This window comes from Eurosta solidaginis, chromosome 4 (assembly GCF_040869045.1).
Source record: "Eurosta solidaginis isolate ZX-2024a chromosome 4, ASM4086904v1, whole genome shotgun sequence".
NCBI classification, from domain to species: domain Eukaryota; kingdom Metazoa; phylum Arthropoda; class Insecta; order Diptera; family Tephritidae; genus Eurosta; species Eurosta solidaginis.
In genome coordinates, this window is record NC_090322.1 from 235,963,361 (window position 1) to 235,981,405 (window position 18,045).

General features: G+C 35.8%; 1 protein-coding gene across 2 annotated transcripts in view; it reads right to left on the bottom strand.

Annotated features, from left to right (window-relative positions):
- Positions 1 to 18,045, bottom strand: part of LOC137251092 (uncharacterized) — a 320,986-nt gene that overhangs the window by 155,204 nt on the left and 147,737 nt on the right. The window lies entirely within an intron of this gene.

The following is an 18,045-nucleotide window of genomic DNA, read 5'->3' on the forward strand; positions in this document are numbered from 1 at the left end:
ATTTTGGTTGTTAAACAAACTTCTATGGCCACTAGGGACTCATTCAGTCTATGTGAGGTCCTCATCGACCGGCCAGTTCAACCTAACCTATTTTCACTATTATTGCTGTGACTGAGTCTAACAAAATTAAAGCATTACATTTATTACTCCAGTACACAGATTTAATCTTTATGTAATTTAAACGTAGCATTTTATTCTTAATATACAAACACTAGTAACATTGCCTTATTTCTTATTTAATACGTAAATTATGTTAAAATTGATATGAATGCCAAAATTAATGTAGTGCGAACATAATATAAGACTCGAATAGCAAAGTCACGCCACATGCGGTATATTTCAAAAGTTATAAAATACCACAGAAAATGTAAGTAAGCGTAAAAAATTACACAAATGCGGTTAACAATCAAATATGATAAATGGGCTACCTTACGCCCCTTTCACTCAAAAATTAAATATTTGTTTATATGTTTTTTTTTTTTTTCATTACTTGTATAACAGAGTTGATTTTATGTAACGAATAGAAGCAAAGGAATCGATTGGCAAATATCATACACACTCACACATTTATATGCAAGTGGGCGTTCATGTAACCAATCCTTTGAAAAGCAGAGTATTATCTGGTATTTTCTGGGAGTAAGGATACCTTGATTCTTCTTTGCTTCTTTAAAAATACGATGGGCTGATCTCCGAGCAGAGCAATTAGAAAGCAATGGTAGAGAGATAAGGTGGTAGCAGAGTCTACAACAATGTGTTGGAGCTTATTTTCCACTTTATTTTTAGTTGTGGCTGAAAATGAGCTAATATAAGGCCTTGTCTCTATGGGCTACACAAGCGTTATTTAAGCTCATTTGAACTCCATTTCCAGTCTCACTTACATATCTACTTCCACCCCTAGTCCCACTCTTACTCTCTTACTTCCAGTTGCAATACCATTTTCGCTCACTCCATCCCTTTCATCTTAATTTCCTCATACAGGGAACGTCTATACCAAATATTGAATACATAATTCACCTGACCAACCAGTTTCAATATTTTCGTTTTAATAAAATATTATGAAACAACCGCAGGTACAATTTGAAAAATCGTGTTAGTTTTTTTTTATATTAACATTCCTCCCTACGATTCTCCTTATAACCTCCCAGTAAAAAAGAGGCATTTTTCATCTTGAAGTTTCTGCAAACAAAAGTGTTTATATCTTCTGCCTCTCCTTCCTCCTCTCCGTATTTGATCTCTGGCGGGGAGGGTCTTTCACTTTTCCGATTTTTCTTTTTTACTTCCTACCCCCATTCCTCTCTCTGGCCACTTCCCCGAATAAAAGTTATTCAAATATTAAACTTGTTAATATACATATATAAAGATAACAGGTTCCATGTCCCATAGCATATTTGATTCATGTCAGCAATTTTGTACCGTGTTCGATACGTACGTGTCTTATACATGAGCAACCCTAGATATACCTTATACTATGGAAATTACTTAAAATTAGCGAGCTATTTCTGTTGTTCGTATGGCACGTGGCTGTAGACTGTGTAAAATGTAAACTTAACAAAAACTTAAAAAACAATTAGGTGATTTTCAAATACTTCCTAAAAATTCGCCAAAATTTTTTTTTTTTTTTTTGTATATTTTTAACTGAGCAGAGCTCACATAGTATATTAGTTTTGTTCGCATAACGGTACCCCGTAACGGTATAAACTAATCGAGATAGATATAGACTTCTATATATCAAAATGATCTGGGCGAAAAAAGAAATTCATTTAGCCATGTCCGTCCGTCCGTCCATAAACACGATACCTTGAGTAAATTTTGAAGTAACTTAATGAAATTTGGTATGTAAGTTTCTGGGCACTCACCTCAGGCCGCTATTTAAAATAAACCAAATCGGACTATAACCACGCCCACTTTTTTGATATCTAAAATTTTGAAAAAACAAAAAAACTGCGATAATTCATTACCATAGTCGGATAAAGCGATTAAACTTAGTAGCTGGGTTGACCTTATAACGCAGAATAGAAAATTAGTAAAATCTTGGACAATGGGCGTGGCACCGCCCACTTCTAAAAGAAGGTAATTTAAAAGTTTTGCAAGCTGTAATTTGGCAGTCGTTGAAGATATCATGATGAAATTTTGCACGAACTTTACTCGTATTAATATATGTGTTCTAAATAAAAATTAGCATAATCGGATGACGAACACACCCACTTTTTAAAAAAAATTGTTTTAGTCAAATTTTAACAAAAAATTTAATATATTTACAGGATATAAGTAAATTATGTCAACATTCAACTCCAGTAATGATATAGTGCAACAAAATACAAAAATAGAAGAAAATTTCAAAATGGGCGTGGCTCCGCCCTTTTTCATTTAATTTGCCTAGAATACTTTTAATGCCATAAGTCGGACAAAAATTTACCAATCCTTTTGAAATTTGGTAAGGGTATAGCTTCTATTACGTTAACTGTTTTCTGTGAAAATGGGCGAAATCGGTTAAAGCCACGCCCAGTTTTATACACAGTCGACCGTCTGTCCTTCCGCGTGACCGTTAGCACGATAACTTGAGCAAAAAGCGATATATCTTTCCTAAGCTTAGTTCACGTACTTATCCGAACTCACTTTATCTGGGTATAAAAAAATTGCCGAAATCCGACTATAACCACGTCCACTTTTTCGATATCGAAAATTTCGAAAACTAAAAAAATGCCATAATTCTATACCAAATTCGAAAAAAGGGATGAAACATGGTAATTGGATTGGTTTTTTGACACAAAATATAACTTTAGAAAAACCTTTGTAAAATGGGTCTGACACCTACCATATTAAGTAGAAGAAAATGAAAAAGTTTTGCAGGGCGAAATCAAAAGCCCTTGGAATCATGGCAGGAATACTGTTCGTGGTACGACATATATAAATAAATTATCGGTACCCGACAGAAGATGTTCTGGGTCACCCTGGTCCACATTTTGGTCGATATCTCGAAAACGCCTTCACATATACAACTAAGGGCCACTCCCTTTTAAAGTTCACATTAAAACCTTTAATTTGATACCCATTACGTACAAACACATTGTAGAGTCCCCCTGGTCCACCTTTATGGCGATATCTCGAAAAGGCGTCCACTTATAGACCTAAGGACCACTCCCTTTTAAAGTACTCATTAACACCTCTCATTTGATACCCATGTCATACAGACACATTCCAGGGTTACCGTAGTTCATTTTCCTACATGGTGATTTTTAGTATTACCATTTGTATGTATCCATGAAAAAGACAATTTTGTCTCTCAGCTGAGTATGCAATGTTCGGTTACACCGTTCGTTACTTGTTACTATTATCTTTAAAAACCTTATACCTTCAATATTTGTTCCAACACAATAACGAACCTTGAAAAAAGTCGTTGAGCGTGGAGCACTTCACGGATATTGTTATATCTCCGTTTTGAGGAATCTTTTAACTACCTCATTACCATAAAACCCTTACAAGGGAGTAAGGAAAAATAAGAGGCTATTTGCTGAATACACGGTCCCATACCTGAATTTGACCTTCCCGCCGATAAGTCTTATGGGGTACATCAAACCACTTCGATAGACTAAAATAGCATATCACCTCGAACAAGGGAACGAGACTGAATGGCCTTAAACAAACCGTTACAAAGTTTTTCTGTTTTCTAGTCATCTTTTAATCTTTTCTCCATCCCAACGTCTCGGACAATGAGAGTGAGTAAATACAACAGAGCTTTTATATCCTCAAAATTGCCCCGGAAAAATTTCTTGCTGAAACTGGTAAACTGAAGCCCAAAAACGCCCTTGAATTTTACTTTATGATTGCAGGATGATTGCAAAAGCTTTTGAAAAATACCATGCTACTTTTAACTTTCTGAACTAAAATTGTATTATTCTGAACTTTAATTAGATACTTTGAACTTGCATTTTAAATTTCTGAAATTGAGCCGTAATTTTCTGAGTTTGGATTTTGATTTGGAGTTTCCAAACTGAAATTGGAAACTCCGAGTTTGAAAATCGATTTTCTGAATTTGAGTTGTAACTTTCTGAATTTAAGAGAGAGAGATTCCGAACTTAAGTTTAAATTTTCTGAACTTGAATTGTAATTTTATGAACTTAAATTGAGAAAAGGAAATTCTTGTAACTATCTGAATTTGAATTGCAATTTTCTGAACATGATTTGGAATTTCTGAACTTGGCATGTATTTTTTGTTTTAATTTGATTTGAATCTCTAAATTTTACTTGCAAATTGCTGAACTTGAGCTGTATCCTTCTGAATTTAAATTGAAATTTCCAAACTTCAGTTGCAATTTTTTAACTCAAATTCTGAACTTGAATTGTAATTTTCTAGATATGGATCGTATCTTTCTGAACTAATATTGGAAAAGATGTAGAAGGTATCGGAAATTATTATGATTGCAAGTCCATATAATCTGACGAAGTTACCTCTAACAGATCGATCTCGTTGTCGCCGATAATGACAAAACTACTATTAGGCACGCCTTCGGCAAGGTCTGGCACGCCGGTCTCTTGCTTAAGCTCAAAAAATTGCTATCAAGTCATTATTGACAGTAACACCATAGACCGAAGCCGCCACGTCGTAACCTACCCGCAAAAAAAACATTCCCACAAACTCTGCTTACTGTTGCTAGATCAGGAACCCTTTATATAGACTAGAGCTCGAACCTTTCTTATTGAAATGTTTAATCGCTGTTTCAGCTAAAACTCATGTTGTTGTCATTATAATTGCAAAGCACTCTTCGAAGATTGTTGTGAATAATGGGCAATCCTTTACCAGATATGAATCCGGTGCCCTTAAACCTTCATGAATGCCTTACCCCGAGAATATTCTGAAAATATCCTGAATGCCTCAGCCCGATGGAGCTGATTAAATTAATCCATTATCCCCATGATTACAGTCAATAAATTTTAAACCAATTCACACAAACTATGCTTATCAAATGTTACACAAACTTCAGTCAACTATCCTAAACGTCCATATACTCGTACAGAAATAAGAACTTGTATAGAAAAGCATATGTACGTAAGTTTCAGGTTTGAAAAGAACAATCACTTGCGTGCGTATTTGTTTGTTTTTGTTTGGTCAGTCATTGTTAAATATTTTGTCCGATTGAATGAGCACCGAAACTTGATTGACAATTAAAATATTTTTTCGTAATTTTTAACTAAGCTAACGCCATCAAACACCGAATACTTTAAATCAATCAGCTAAGTGTTTGTTGGTTTTAATTTTTACACTTTTTATTGTGTGATTAATTATTATGGTTTTTTATTGCAATACAAATAACAAATTTATTTGACACTTTGAAGTCAGTTATGTGCTTGTATATTTCAGGGTGCTATTCAAAAAAAAATTACTTTTGAAGGAATTTTGTTTAATGGGCTTGATGATTAGATGATGCTGACTATCTATGTATATAAAAATGAATGTTTGTGTGTATGTCATTGATGAAGTCAAAAACTACTGGTCCGATTATTATTAAAATTTGTATATATGTATATGTATTTTTCCACGGGGAAAGTTTGTATAATGAGTACTTTGATACCGGGTGACCAGGTTCTTGAGATATAGGCCAAAACGTGGACCCGGGTACCCCTATAATGTGTTTATACAATATGGATATCAAATGAAAGCTGTTGATGAGTGCTTTAGTACATAGTAGTTTTCATACCTATTGGTGACTAGGGTCTCGAGATATAGGGAAAAACATGGACACGGATACCGCTAGAATGTGTGTATTTTGGATATCAAATGAAAGCTGTTGCTGAGAGTTTTTAAGTAATTTTCATTGTGATATTCAATTTAGTCGCATCAACCTGGCAAAACTGATAAATGTGCATGCGAAGCCGAAATAAAGACGTGAATTAATAATACCCACATACCTATTTACATACGTCCTATTCTATTTGCCTGAAATTTGTTATATAATTTTGCCTATATTAGTATTTACGATGCTTTTTTCCGGGAAGTAGACCAGAGACGGACTGGGACTGGGATTAGGACTGGGACTGAGACTGAGACTCGGAGTAGGACTGGGACTGAGACTCGGAATGGGACGGAACAAAATTCATACCACCCTCTGGGACTGGCAATAAGATATGAAGAAGAATGAGAAAAACTTGAGAGAACAGGAAAGAGAGAAGGAGACTGAGAAAGAGATAGAATGAGACGAAGATGGAGACAGCTGAAGCGAAAAATACGGAGGGAGGAGTGAATACAAAGATTAGGAAAAAGTGTGGAGGGGCGAGGGCAGAGTTAGACGGAAAAAGCTTATTAAAATGTATGCAGATATACCAAATTTAGGGCAGAACAATGTCTGCTGGGTTTGCTAGTATACAATAAAATCTGGAAAATCCTTTGCACCAACTCCTTTTCCTCGATTTTGAAGGTTTCCGCTGGTAAGCCTTTTTCAACTTCTTTATTATTGCCCAGTAGTGATATTGTCATTGTTATTTCATAATAGTCAGATATGGTGTCGTATATTCCGTGGTAAGGGATTGTTTTATCGTATTCACCATCTTTGTCGCTATCTTGCAATGACGAGAAGTGTCACCGTCATTAACAAGGTACGCGTTGTACGTCGATTACCAGGTTGTTGTTGCTGTAACGATAAAGGTTTTGTGAAGTGTTATCGATTTTGATGAACATCTGATGGATATAGATCACGTATGTTTCAGTAACAAGCTCTATAAAGGTATAGGCTCGATCATCTCGGGATGATTTAATTTGACCCCATTGAACCTACTAGGCAATCCTTCCCCAACACTAACATGAGAGTTGTGGATCGCCAGAGCCTCGAGTACTAAAGAAACAGGACTCTCCACGGGTAGTTGAGGTTGGTAAATGTTTTGGAGCAACTGTAATTGGCGGTGACAGGCCCTTGAGAGGGTTGCGGTACACAAACTCTTGAATTATTTCAGTATTATAGACGCCCCTTACGACAGGCATACTACCTTGGGTATATTCTAAGCGCCTTAGCCCGCTGAGAGTTCGATGATCAGGTCGTCATTGCTGTTGCTAATGGCATTTGCCACGGTATTAAAAGCTTCTGTCGTCCATCGATTTTTCTGGTTATTTTTTAGAATGCTATTCCTCGTCAAGGACAAAACTATTAGACATAAACTTTAAGCCCGGTTGAAGACGATAAAGGAAAGTCGTACAGGGGTTAACGTTAATATTCCTCTTAATTCGTTATTACTTTAGTAAGCGTTATTAAATATAAGTTTTGATCCCAATAGCAAATGGTCAAGGCGTGTTGAAAACGGGATTGCCCTCAATATATTACAATATTTATAAGAACTTCCTTATTGAAGCGGTGGAGTATAGAGTTCGGTCTTATAGGTTCATTTCAGCGGGAGGCCAGCAGGATTAGAATTCTAAAGACTATATCGTGGGGAGAATATAATTTTTAATTTAAAAATACAAAGATATCTGAAGAAATCGTTGGCGAGATGAAAATAACTATAATGGATTCCAGTATGTTTAATTCTTTTCAGTTTTTTCTGTCATAATGTAAAGCAAAATAATTTAGCAAAAAATATGTTGATGAAAGGCGTCTAAAACTCATTAAAATTTACGAATGTTTAAAAGTTTCATTATGAAAGTTCCGACACGGCTCGGAATCCGTCGAACTTAAAAAAAAGCCGAATATCGGGTCCGGATTCGGCCAAAAAATCGTGGCAATACAATTTCGTTTCTTAAGTCTTTTGAATATTTCTTGAGCGAGCTGTTTATTTCACAAATTGAATTCTTGAGAAAAAAAAGTATTAAAAAATTGCAAATAAATCAAGTAGTGCTTTGTAACCATTTTCCAAAAATTGAAAACAAAAACAAAAAAAACAGAAGTAAAAGTCCCATCAAAATCTAAAATTGTATCTTCACATTAAAAGTACATAAAATGATCTAGCCAAAAAAAAATTTAATTAAGCAACCTTAATTGCGGAATTAAGTTTTGCAATGTTTTATTTTTCTATTTTAATGCAAGAATATATTTACCTAAAGCAAAAATATTAAAGCAAAACGAATGTCTCTGTACATCCAGTAAACTTTTTTTCATACACTTTGGTATTTCTTTTATACACCAACAAACCTTAAATATTCTCAGGCAGTAAAAACAACGGCAAAGCAATTTAAATAGTTAATACCGTTAGATTCCTTAGATGTTTTTTTCAACAACAATCTACTTAACATTTTATTTACAATAAATTTTTATTGCAAAATAATTCTCGAAATATTGCATAATTCTGCTTAACGGATTCCAAGCTGCGTCTGCGAATTGCTTTTGTAATCGTTTGTTATAGTATATAGCGCATCTTAAATGTTTTATTCATGACAAAAGAAAAGGAAAACAATTTTGAAATGTTTACAACTTTGTACAGCTTATGTGCACCATTGTTGAGTTGCTGCCAAGACGAAATCTTCATGCTGCCTGCATCCATAAATATATTAATGTTAATGCTAAGACGTACAAATACTCTTTTGAATACTTAATTTAAATACTAATTCATATTTATGCTCACCTTTATTAAATATGCTGAAATTAGTCGATTCATGGCGGTTTGTGGTATTACATAGCATCTTTTTATACTCAGTTGAGCAGAGCTCACAGAGTATATTAAGTTTGATTGGATAACGGTTGGTTGTACATATATAAAGGAATCGAGATAGATATAGACTTCCATATATCAAAATAATCAGGATCGAAAAAAAATTTGATTGAGCCATGTCCGTCCGTCCGTCCGTCCGTTAACACGATAACTTGAGTAAATTTTTAGGTATCTTGATGAAATTTGGAATGTAGGTTCCTGAGCACTCACCTCAGATCGCTATTTAAAATGAACGATATCGGACTATAACCACGCCCACTTTTTCGATATCGAAAATTTCGAAAAACAGAAAAAGTGCGATAATTCATTACAGAAGACAGCTAAAGCGACGAAACTTGGTAGATGAGTTGAACTTATGACGCAGAATAGAAAATTAGTAAAATTTTGGACAATGGGCGTGGCACCGCACACTTTTAAAAGAATGTAATTTAAAACTTTTGCAAGCTGTAATTTGGCAGTCGTTGAAGATATCATGATGAAATTTGGCAGGAACGTTACTTCAATTACTATATGTACGCTTAATTAAAATTAGCAAAATCGGAGAAGGACCACGCCCACTTTTAAAAAAAAATTTTTTTTTAAGTAAAATTTTAACAAAAAATTTAATATCTTTACAGTATATAAGTAAATTATGTCAATATTCAACCCCAATAATGATATGGTGCCACAAAATACAAAAATAAAAGAAAATTTCAAAATGGGCGTGGCTCCGCCCTTTTTCATTTAATTTGTCTAGGATACTTTTAACGCCATAAGTCGAACAAAAATTGACCAATCCTTTTGAAATTTGGTAGGGGCATAGATTTTATGACGTTAACTATTTTCTGTGAAAATGGGCGAAATCGGTTGATACCACGCCCAGTTTTTATACACAGTCGTCCGTCTGTCCTTCCGCATGGCCGTTAACACGATAACTTGGGCAAAATTCGATATATCTTTACTAGACTTAGTTCACGTGCTTACTTGAACCCACTTTATCTTGGTATGAAAAATGAACGAAATCCGACTATGACCACGATATCGAAAATTTTTCGATATCGAAAATTACGAAAAATTAAAAAAATGCCATAATTCTATACCAAATACGAAAAAAGGGATGAAACATGGTAAGGTAATTGGATTGTTTTATTGACGCGAAATATAACTTTAGAAAAAACTTTATAAAATGGTTGTGACACCTACCATATTAAGTAGAAGAAAATGAAAAAGTTCTGCAGGGCGAAATAAAAAACCCTTAAAATCTTGACAGGTATTACATATATAAATAAATTAGCGGTATCCAACAGATGATGTTCTGGGTCACCCTGGTCCACATTTTGGTCGATATCTGGAAAACGCCTTCACACCACTCCCTTTTAAAACTCTCATTAACACCTTTCATTTGATACCCATATTGTACAAACAAATTCTAGGGTAACCCCTGGTCCACCTTTATGGCGATATCTCGAAAATGCGACCACCTATACAACAACCACCACTCCCTTTTAAAACCCTCATTAATACCTTTAATTTGATACCCATATTGTACAAACAAATTCTAGGGTCGCCCCTGGTCCACCTTTGTGGCGATATCTCGAAACGGCGTTCACCTATGGAACTAAGGATTATTCCCTTTTAAAATACTCATTAACACCTTTCATTTGATACCCATATCGTACAAACGCATTCTAGAGTCAACCCTGATCCACCTTTATGGCTATATTCCTAAATGGCGTCCACCTATAGAACTATGGCCCACTCCCTCATAAAATACTCTTTAATACCTTTAATTTGATACCCATATCGTACAAACACATTCTGGAGTCACCCCTGGTCCACCTTTATGGCGATATCTCGAAAAGACATCCACCTATAGAACTATAGCCCGCTCCCTTTTAAAATACTCTTTAATACCTTCCATTTGATACCCATGTCATACAAACACATTCCACGGTTTCCCTCGGTTCATTTTCCTACATGGTTATTTTCTCTTATGTTGCCACCATAGCTCTTAACTGAGTATTTAATGTTCGGTTACACCCGAACTTAACCTTCCTTACTTGTTTTTTCTTAGCTTACTATAAATTTTCTTGCATAATAGCCGAGGAATGAGGAAATCAATCAGCAATTGTATAATGGTTGATATTTTACGCTTTGCGGTTAGAAATTTATTATTTCATTGTTGCTTGTTGTTGCCTACATACAGACGCACTGTTGATTATTATAGCATTACTACGATTTACAGCTCTATTCCTACTCTTCCGTGACTGACAATTGTTATTGGTTACTCATTTGTTATGATTTTGTCATCAAAAAACCTTATAATATGCATAGCTAGCAATAAAAAGTCAAAAAGTTTCAAATATACTGTAGCGAACGCTCAACTGGCGAATAAATAACTCTAATATTCTGTTTAAAATCAAACTGATTGATCATCACTTAGACTGCGCTGCTTTTATATGCTCAGTTGGTCTCGTTCACCTATTTCTTCCAGGGTCTAGACTTTTCGCGACCAGCCGTCACGAATAATTGCTAACATATGTCCGTTTCTGTATCTCATAGCTAATTATTTATTTCTTTTTCTGTATTCTATGTATACGCGTGTGTATGTGTGAGTAACAATTTCTGGGCTTTTAACTGCTGTATACATATACGTATCTGTAATAATGTCTGTGCGCTTATGCGCTCATATTCACTTCTATTCATGTGTGTGTATATGGCTGAGTAGTAGGCGCTGTTTATTGCTGTGTACCTGTTTTTTCTTTCATCTGCCTACCTTGTTCTTCTTGTATCGAAGTATCTAAACTACTAATATCCTATAATATTGTTACAACGGTAAATGAGAGAACGTATGAGACACAGTGCGGTACATCCGATCTTACTTTGTTCTGTTTTACGCACCTTAAACGAATCCTAGGACTTTGAATATTTGGTTTTTTAAAGGTCCGCACGTTCGCCCTTGTGACTCAATCACACCATAATGACCAGACAGATTAAAATGAAGTATGGCCTAACCTAAGAACTATCCCACGCACCTGGAAACAGTTACATTTATAATCTTTTTTTACTCAATAACGATGGAATAGCCAGATGGGTTAGAATGGGATTTGATACACAGATATCTGACAATCTGGAATAATTTACTACCTAGTTTTTTAAAAAAGGTCAGACTCTCCACGCCCTCAGCATTCAATAACTTTTTATTATTTTTAATCGTTAGAGCTCTAAATAAATTGATATTAGTCATCAATCTTGAGTATAATATATATGCTCACGGTGAGTACCTGCCTCTTATGGCTCAACCATACGGAGTCAAACACATGGATCTAATTGCATGATCAACGGGCCAACCAAACAGCGCCACCTTAACAGCTACCTTTTCTTTCATCTTCCGCAGAAAAATTATTGAAAGGGCTGATGAATGGAAAACTTACATGCCAACTTCGAAAGCTGAAGAAGTCCGCATTACTACGAAGATAATGCTTTCTTTTAAAATTCAGCTATCTTGTCAACTTCCCCAACCGTGAACTACCTCGCATGCGAGATGAAAATCACTTGCGATATTAAACCACAGCCCCGCGATTCATTGGTGTCCTCAAGGCAGGAGTAAAGACATGTATACAAGAATTAAAGATACAGTTCACAATCGGCTTGACCTACCTCCCGCGGTACAGTTTTTATAACGACCGTGATAGGTTCGCGCAAGGGATACACATGTCCACATTGATCGCTTTCGCTTCTTTTTCTATTCAGCTTGTACGACCGATATACCTACCGCCGACATATTTTACTACCCCTTAACGGCAGGGGAAGATCTTGAGTGTATGGAAGTCATATAAGTCGCGGTCTAAACAGTTTTTTAAATCGCCATAAATCGGACACTATTTGACTTGGACCAACAATGCTTGATATGGTATGACCGAGGCCCAATTTATTAAAAAATCTACACTATCTTGACTTAGATAACGGTATAGATAATTTTACACAGACTATAGCTATTGCCGCTTCTTGCGCTACTTCACCTGGGAACAGCTTTTTTAAAGCGTTAAAACTTGCAGGCAATTTGACCAAGACCCATAATATTTGATATATTTGTGGCATAGATCGAGGTGTGATTCTGGAAAAGTGGGGAGGAACACCCACGTTCCACTGAGACATAATTGGATCCTGTAATCGCGTTTCCTTTTCTGAAAAAATTTTACCCACATGTTGCTCTCTTAAATTCTAACTAAAAATAGATCATCTAGCGCTCTGAAAAATAGCTATATCTGTAGATTGCCGAACCCCGTTTCTTATTCATTGGTAAATATTTTGTGAAGGGAACATACAAGCAAATGACTGAGCCGAAAAAAGGCGATATTATTTTCAGGCAAGAAAACCATATTGAGCCTATTTCGGGGACCAGGTTTGTGATGACTCTGTAACCAATTCAAGAACATTGGGCAAATCTTTTGGGATAAAAAAATAACAGAATATGTGATTTATATTCGAGAAGATTTATGGCGAGGTTTTCTTCCAATATTTGTCCTCCTACTTATTATTAGCATTTCATACATATTTACGGCAGGGACTGATGTGTTTTATGCAATTTCGACCGGCATATGCAAGCAAATAAATTTTCGCTGAGTAGCTTTTCATGGCAGAAATTACGAAACTTTGCCAAATATCTTCCGAGGAGTGACCCCGCATAAAAATTTCTTCCTTTCCTTTTTTTAAAGATTTTTAAGTGGCCTTTCGCTGCCCTAGAACGCAAGATCTTTGGCGTGGTAGGCGAGCGTGTTGCGGCCACATCATCACCGCTGACTTGGGGATAACTTCGTTTCAGTTTGGGAACTGTTTTCGCATTAATTTCAGAACTGGGAATCTTAGGGATCTTATGGGTACCACTTTGAGTTCGGTTCTCCATATAGTTTCCGGATCGTTCTAAGCTACTTCATAAAAACTTTTCTATTGTTTCGATGCTATTTCAGAATTATTTTCGTGATCATTTTCTGATAGCTAGGGTGGAATTTGAATATTGTTTTCGGGATACATTCGGTAATATTTCGGGATATTTTCGAAAAAAAAATTGGAAAATTTCGGGATTGTGAGCAGGATTATTTCGGCCTGCTTTCGCATACCTTGGGGTTTATTTTTGGACTACTTGAGGATCGATTCGGGACTATTTAGAATAATTTCGATTGCACTGATGAAACATATCGGGTTTGTTTTTGGCATGAGGTAAGAACCATTTCGAGACACCTTTATAGATCATAATTTAGATATTTCCTTAGAATTTCGGATTTGTTTCAGGATTGATTTAAGATTCATATCGGTACTCTTTCCGGACTATCTCCGGATCGTATACAGACTATCTCGAAATATTTGGGTTTTGCTTTCTAGACCGATACGCTACTATTGAGGAATCACTTCGATATATCTTTCATTCAAAATTTCAAAACATTTCTGAATCAATGCGGGAGCTGTAAAGGACTGTTTTGGGAATATCACCATCGAATCGTATTGGACCTCAGATTATTTTGTGGAAATTTCGAGGTCATTATGGAACAATCTCGGTATCGGTACTTCTTTCGCACCACATAGAAACTATATAAAATATTTTAAGATTAAAAAATGTAAGGCGCGATAACCTCCGAAGAGATTTTAGGCCGAGCTTCTCTTCCAATTTGCGTCGTGCTCCTCTTGATTTTCTTTACAAATTGGCCGGACGGGACCTACATGTTTTATATCGACTCCGAACGGCATCTGCAAGGCAAACGAGTTTTCACTGAGAGCATTTCATGGCAGAAATACACTCGGAGCGATTGCCAAACACTGCCGAGGGGCGACCCGCTTAGAAAAATTTTCTTCTAATTGAAAAACTTTATTTCTAAAATTTTTTTGATGTTGCTTTGTCCGGGTGTAAACCCAGGGCATACGGCGTGGTAGGCGGAGCACGCTACCATCACACCACGGTGGCCGCCAGATTAAGATTATTTTTGATATTGATTCGTGACCATTTCTGGATAATTTCGGTACAATCCTGTTTCCAGGTTTCTTCGGTACTATCTTCGGATAATTCCTGGACTATTATGGTGAAATTTCCCGATCATTTACGGGTCATTTTGCAATTAGTTGATGACTATTTCGGGACTTTCATCGAATCATAAGACATCCTTCGGATTATTTCGCGGAAATTTTTGTTCTATATAGGGATCGTTTCAGGACAATTTCGATATCGTTTCGGAACTATTTCCGTAAAATTTTCCGACTATTTTGCAACTACTTTACGGATCAATTTTGTAATATTCCGGAATGATTTAAGAACAATTTTCTGATAGTTTTGAAAGTTTTTGAGTATATTTTAAGGGCTTTATCGAGATCATTTTGGGACAATCTATAGTTTTGAGATTTCGAAGAACAAAATTGAAGACGGACAGGGCACAACGCCGAAACTGATTTCTCGCCAAACCAAAATTGACAAGTGATGACGGAAACTATTCCATTTTGCGACTACTTCCAAATCGTTACCGGACTACATCAAGCATTAAAGGATGTATCTAACAAAGAAGTGATGAATTAAGGGATTACACTTTTAAATTAAGTTTCTTACATGTGCGCTTAGTTACTAGTTCACAAGCACGAATATTTGCATCACTATGCTTTTAGTAAAAAAACACAACAAGAGAAACAGCAAGCAGCCACAATTATGTACAAGGCAACGAAAAATATTCCATACACCTAACCAGCAGCTTGAAGCAGAGAGATTATTTCACATACATATATGTAGCCGGCAGCCAAGATCAGAAGTTGTTACTCACACATACACACGCATATGGCTAGAAGAAAAGCATAAACTACAGACATACATGTATATAGCTAAACAACCAAGCATGAGATAGTTCTAGAAGGCATTATCGTCTAGAAGGCAAACGTTTAGATCTTAGAAGAAATCGTCGAACGAGGTAACCGAGAGTATAAAAGCAGCACAAGCTGAGGAATCAGTAATCAGTTTGATTTATACATGCTATGAAGTATAACTGTGAAGTACTACTCCTAAGGTAGTCTAATAAATACCATTTTGCAATACGGAATGTTGGAGTTATTTATTCCACAATTCAGCGATTCGAACGTTAGCGGAAGGTGTATAATAATCAGGAGCTCCCCAAAATTCGTTACAATATGTTGCCAATCAGTCGTAACATTACACATCTATTGTGATTAAAAAGTGAATTATGATCATAGAACAGGCCAAACAATTCAGCCCTATATCAAAATTATTTCACATCTACGGATGCCAACAGAATAAGCTAACTTAATTAAGAGATTCATATCGAAAACAGTAAGTTGCTTTATGAAAAAATTTCGAAACCAAAAAGTCTAAAAATAATTCATAAAAAATTTTGTTAAATCCAATTAAAAATCCAGAAAATTCACATAATTTACAAATAACAATCAACTAAGCGCATAATGAGGCCCTAATGAAGTCAATTAGAAAAATGTGAAAATATTTAAGTTAACTACATGTAGGTATGTAGGTCTACACAGTATGTTAGCCGCAACGTACTACGTTAGTTTTATCTATGCCAACATTTGCATGAGTGCACATAATCAAAATTCATGCACATGGACATGTTCTTATGCTCATGACGGTTAAGTGCTTTAGCTCATGTTTCGTGTATGTTAGCCGCAACGTACTACGTTAGTTTTATCTATGCCAACATTTGCATGAGTGCACATAATCAAAATTCATGCACATGGACATGTTCTTATGCTCATGACGGTTAAGTGCTTTAGCTCATGATTATAGACTCATAAGTAATAACTGAGTAGTCTTAAGCAAAAGCACGCAAGCTAAGTACATTGTAATGATAATGCCGAAATATTTGTCGACTTCTGAGCTTTAGAGCTAGCGGCGTATGGGCAACTAACTTCAACTAAGCATAACGACAATGCGACAGCGCTATCTTCCATCAGCGTGGCGTAAAATAACGAAATCATTTGTCAATTTTTGGGCTGCTGCTTCTACAGCCAAGATGCGGGGAAATTGTGTCAAAGTTGATTGTTGTGCTCAACCATTTTGTGTTAGCAGCGACATTATTATATTTAATATTTTTATTCACATACATATACATATTTACTCTTTTCTTTTTTTGCTGTGGCAAGTTGGTAGTCACGGCATCCCACTGTGTATGATTTGACGCGCAACTGCCACTGCTTGCTATTATTTATAATTTATTGTTGTTGTGATGGAGCTACACCTTGCGTGCTCATTGAATATGTTTTATAAGTAAATGTAATGAATACACGAATAAGTACGTACAAGTATGCGAGTAATTAAGCTTCAATCTACACCCACGCCCTCTTGCCCCTTTGGCTTTTGCCATTGTGTGAAAGTTGCGCAGGCGTAGATGATTACAAAATTCCGTTGTGTGTACGGTTTGTTTCGTTATTTCGAATTTTTGCACAGATTTTTTATTAGACAAAGGCTTTGTCACAGTTTTTTTCTTTTCTTAATTTTATTTGCCATTTTTTTAAAAATGCCACTGAAATTGTTTGTACGATGTACAAGGAATATGCACCTTTTATTGCCGTCCATAGACCTCAATCAATCTCACAGCAACTTTATAGCTATAACAAAACTGAATAGACCGAGAAAATTCAGTTTAGGCACATCGCTCCTACTTTTGCTACGTGCAAGCACTTCAGTCAATCACAATCACCTCTCCTTAGGTCCATTAATCGAGATATTGACAGGACACTGTGTGATGATAGTACAAGGCGAAAGTTTGGGAATTACATTAAATGACTTCCGCAAAAAGCTCCAAGGATGAGAGGAGATATTAAGTGTTTAAAATTTCCTCTTGATATACCCAGCCAGAACACACATAAAATGTCTGTAAAAACACCTCATCAGCTGTTCAGTGGTGCTCCGCTCAGCTTGAGTCTTTCTGCGCTACATAAGACAAACATATTGATTCACTTTTCATATAAAAAAAAGGTTGAATGGAAGTAGCTCATTGAATGGTATCACAATAGGCCATATGGTTTTAGCGTGATCCACGGCCTTTCTGGGGCCTCCAAGCATTTTCCGCATGCTCATGCTTTTTTCGGCAAAGACTTCAATGGCTCAGCGAATGGTAAGAATATCTTCATCTAATGAATTATTTAAGAATGTTTTTTGTTTCAAAAATACTCACTGATAGAGGAATTTCTTTGAGACATGGGGGTTGTATGGCTACTTTTGGAACACTTTCACGTCATTTTACTTAGTTGGATATCAGTCTCATCCTCACTTTCTGCGATTTAATATAATATAAATATAATTTCAAAGTAATCCAAGCCATTTGCATAATGTTTCACTTTGCGGATATCCCTAGCTCTTTTATTCCTCTTACTCTCATTATTCCTCTTATCTCCCTTCTTCATTGCCTTTCATTTCCTATCTCCCTATTT